Raw genomic sequence first — 5,075 nt, 5'->3', positions numbered from 1 at the left:
TCATTGTGATCATTCACTGTTCTTGGTTCTTGTCATTACTGGATGCAATAATTGTATTTTGGTGGGATTGACTGACTTTATTTGAATTATTCCTGGGATGTGGAGACTACGGGCTAGGACAGCATTTATTGTCCATCCCTAATTGTCCTTGAGCAAGTGAGCCACCTCTAATTCATAGAGTCATATAGATGGAAACAGGCCCTTCAGTCCAACTTGTCCATCCCAGCGAGATTTCCTAAACTGAACCAGTCCCATTTTTCTGCATTTGGCCCATAGCCCTCTAAACCTTTCTTATCTATGTACCTGTCCAAATGTCTTTTAAATATTGTAATTGTACCTGCCACTATTACTTCCTCTGACAGCTCATTCCATGCGTGTGAAAAAGATGCCGCTTAGGTCATTTTAAAATCTTTCCCCTCTCACCTTAAACTTATACTCTATAGTTCTGGACTCCCCTATCCTGGGGAAAAGAAGTTGGCTATTCACCTTATCTATGCCTTTCATTATTTGATACACCTCTATAAGGTCACCCCTCAGCCTCCTATACTCCATGAAAAAAAAGTCCTAGCCTATCCAGCCTTATCCAGCCTCTTATAACTCAAACCTTTCAATCTCAATAACGTCTTAATAAATCTTTCTTAACCTTTTCCAGTTTAATAACATTCTTCCTATAGCAGGTCAACCAGAATTGTACCCAGTACTGTAAATGTGGCCTTACCAATGTCCTGTACAGCTTTAATATGATGTTCCAACTTTTATACTCAGTGCTCTGACTGATTAGATTAGATTACTTACAGTGTGGAAACAGGCCCTTCGGCCCAACAAGTCCACACCGCCCCACCGAAGCGTAACCCACCCATACCCCTACATCTATATCTACCCCTTACCTAACACTACGGGTAATTTAGCATGGCCAATTCACCTGACCTGCACATCTTTGGAGTGTGGGAGGAAACCGGAGCACCCGGAGGAAACCCACGCAGACACGGGGAGAACGTGCAAACTCCACACAGTCAGTCGCCTGAGGCGGGAATTGAACCCGGGTCACTGGCGCTGTGAGGCAGCAGTGCTAACCACTGTGCAAGACAAGCATGCCAAATGCCTTCTTCACGACTCTGTCTACCTGTGACGCCACCTTCAAGGGATTATGTACTGCACCCGTTAGGCCTCTCTGTCGGACAACAATCCCCACGGCCCTACCATTAACTGTGTAAGTTGTGCCCTGGTTTGTTTTACCAAAATGCAACACCTCACATTTATCTGAATTAGCTCAATCTGCCATTCCTCAGATCACTGGCCCAGTTGATCAAGATCTTGTTGTACTCTTGAGATAATCTTCTTCACTATCCACCAAAGCACCAATTTTGTCTCATTCACAGACTATCAAAACATGCCTCCTTATTCTCATCCAAATCATTTATACAAGTGACTAACAGCAGTAGACTCAGCACTGATATTGGTGGCAGACTGGTGGTCACAGGTCTCCAGTCTGAACAGCAACCCTCTACCACCATCCTCAGTCTCCTGCCGTCAAGCCAATTTTGTATCCAATTGGCTATCTCTCCCTGGTCTAACCTCACCTGACTAATCAGCCTATCATGCAGAAACCTGTCGGCCTTGGTAAGGTCCATAGAGATAATGTCTATCGCTCTGCCTTCATCAATCTTCTTGATCCCCTCTTCATAAAACTCTAATTTGTGAGATACAATTTCCCATGCTGACTATCCCTAATCAGTCCTTGCCTTTACAAATGCATGTAGATTCTGTCTCAGAATCCCTGCCAACAACTAACCTACCACTAACATTAGGTTCACTAGTCTGGAGTTTCCTGGCTTTTCCTTGCAGCCTTTCTTAAGTAAAGACACGCTCCAGTCTTCAGGCACCTCACCCATGGCTATCAATGATATAAATATCTTAGCTCAGGGTCCTGAAATTTCCTCCCTAGCTTCCCATAATGTCCTAGGATACACATGATCAGGTCCCAGAGATTTATCTACCTTTATGTGTTTTAAGATCTCCAGCATCTCCTCTTCTGTAATGTGGACTCTTTTCAAGACATCACTATTTATCTCCCTGAGTTCCCTAGATTCCAAGTCTTTCTCGACAGTAAATGCTATCGCAAAATATTCATTTAGGATGTCACCCATATCTGAAGTTTCACACACAGACAGCCTCATTGACCTTTAAGGACCTTCCAAACCAGGCAACATTCTGGTAAACCTTTTAAGCACCCACTCTAAAGCACCACATCCTTCTAATAGTGTGGTGAATGGCACTGCACAATATATTCCAAACTTCGATAGAGCTGCAACATGACTTGCGAGTTGTTATACTCTAGGCACCAATTGATGAAGGTAAGCATGCCATACACCTTCTGGACCATCTTATCCACTAGTGCTACCACTTTTAGCGAACTGTGGACCTGTATGCCTGGTTCCTTCTGTATGTTAATCCTTTACCCTCCGGGATTCAGGTACTAATCCATGACACCCTGTAACTGTGACTGTACTGGTTACCAGGAGAAAGTGAGGACTGCAGATGCTGGAGATCAGAGTCAAAACATGTGGTGCAGGAAAAGCACAGCCAGTCAGGCAGCATCTGAGGAGCAGGAGAGTCGACATTTCAAGCATAAGCCCTTCATCAAGAATGACATTACCTGCTCTTCAGATGCTGCCTGACTGACTGTGCTTTTCCAGCACCACATGTTTTGACTCTGTACTGGTTACCAGCTTGATCTATTTCTATTCGCATGCTCGGTTCATCCAGTTCAATGCAAATGCTATGTGAAACCAGGTGAAAGTTTTTAGGTTTATCATTTACTTTTTATAAACTCTAGCCTCATCTATTGACTTACACTTTATACTCTCTGTTCCTTCCTGTATAGGTCTGTTTAGTATTTCCCATATCAATGCCTTTTAGTTTGGCTTCACCTATGCATTTTGATTTTTATATCGCCCCAAATGTAATCTCTTGTCCCACTATTTAGTTTAATATTCTCTCTGCATTCCTAGTTATGCAGTTTTCAGGAACATTAGTCCCAGCACTGTTCAGCTGGGGACCATCCTAATAATATAATGTCCACTTTCCCAGTATTGGTGACAATACCCCATGACTCGGAGCCCACTTCTTTCATACCAGTGTTTGAGTGACACACAGATCTCACTAGTCTGATATTTTCTGTCAATTTGCACATAGCCTCAGGTAATAATCCAATGATCATGAGTTTTGAGGCCTTTCCTCTTGATTCGGTAGCTTGCTCCTCACACTGCTTATGCAGAGCCTCCTTCTTTGATCTGCCAATGCCATTGTTACCCCTATGGACCAGGAAGACTGGATTCTCCCACCTACAGCCTGAGCATATCGCTAAAACTCTAGCATCAGACAAAAAAATCACAGCGTCTGGACTCACACTTCACTGAATGACATTCCTCGACCTGTCCTGACAATTAAATTGCATTTTTACCATCTTGATTACTTGGTTAGTGCCAACTCTTGTGATCATATAGATTTGATCTTACCTCTTCCCGGTGTCATTGTCAGGGCTCCTCACAGACATCACTAGCCATAAATTCACACAATAACCTTTGTCTCCATGGAGTCAGCTACTGACAGGTGGAAGTATCAGAGTATCTCCTTGGAATCTTGCAAAGACATGCAAATGATCTTTTTGCAGATGCAGATTGATGGAGTGGAGACTTTTCCAGTAAATGTTGATTCTAGAGAGATCTGGGGTCACAAGGATTGCTCTTGGGTGCAGTCAGTGACTCCCTGTGCCAATGGGTGGCCAATGAAAATCTCAAAGTTGAGTGTCTGCTCTTTGAGAATGACTCAGCAGTTAAGATGTTCTCACAAATCCTGAGAAAAATGGTATCATGCACTTGTGAGATGCACTTGTTGGCAGTAGTTTGCACATTTGCATTAATGTCATCATTTAGACACTGACAGTGAGACATCCTGGTTAAAGCTCCCAATATGAGCTTTTTAGGCATTTTAATTGCTAACTCAGTTGCCCCATAGCAGAGTCCTGCACGATGAAGATCACTCTGAGCTGAAAGGCACAGGTCTCTGGGTACTTCTCAAAGTTCTGGTAATTTCAAGCCTTCTAACCAGCCTCTCACAAAAACACTCTCCTTTCCAGGTTAAAATAGTCTGTGAGAGTTTTTCAATGTGCTGTTACAGACTCCTGATGACGATGAACTGTCACTTTGTAAACAAAGAAAATGGCTGTCCCTTCATGGCTGAGTACAAACTCTGCAACAATGAATACAAAATGCCAGTTTGAATCACCAGTCACTGTAAGTTAGTGAGTTGGTACTGCAACAGGGTTGGGGAGATCACTGAGACATTCACATTCTAGTTGATAACATTTTCATTGGAGATAGGGAGAGTGCAGTCTCCCAGTCATTCCTATCCTCTATCATGGAGGTCTTAGACAATAACATGCAGGAAAGACTGGACCAGCCATTATCTCTGGATGAGCTGATCAAGCCCCTCAAGTCCTTAGAAAACAACAAAACCCCCGTAAGTGATGGCTTACTGGCCAAGATGTATTCAGCTCTCTGGGACCTAATTGGCCAGGACCTGCTGGAGGTGCATAATATCATGCTTCTGTCAAGTACAATGTAAAGTACAAGCACCACAAGAAAAGATATCATCACCCTCATCTACAAACAGAAGGGAGAAGAGGGAAGAAATTAGAAACTGGTGACCAATTTCACTACTTATTGCAGATTACAAACTCCTGACTAAGGTCATCGCCAACCAGATCAGATTGGTGATTTACCCCAACCAAACCTCTACTGTACCAGGCAGGACAATCTCTGAGAGCCTTGCACTCCTCAGGGATATGATCACCAACAAGTAGGACAGTGGGGTGGACATCTGCCTCATCAGCCTGGACCAGGAGAAGGCCTTTGACAGGATCTCACACACCTACATGGGATATGCTTTCCAAAATGGGCTTTAGGCAGGGAATTCACAACTGGATCCAATTGCTCTACACAAACATCGCTAGTGCAGTCTCAATCATTGGGTGGAAATCAGAAAATTTCCCAAACAGATTTGGAGTTAGTCAG

The sequence above is a fragment of the Chiloscyllium punctatum genome, chromosome 19, assembly GCF_047496795.1.
Source record: "Chiloscyllium punctatum isolate Juve2018m chromosome 19, sChiPun1.3, whole genome shotgun sequence".
NCBI lineage: Eukaryota > Metazoa > Chordata > Chondrichthyes > Orectolobiformes > Hemiscylliidae > Chiloscyllium > Chiloscyllium punctatum.
The sequence above is the reverse complement of the archived record's forward strand: the minus strand, read 5'-3'. Positions refer to the sequence as shown.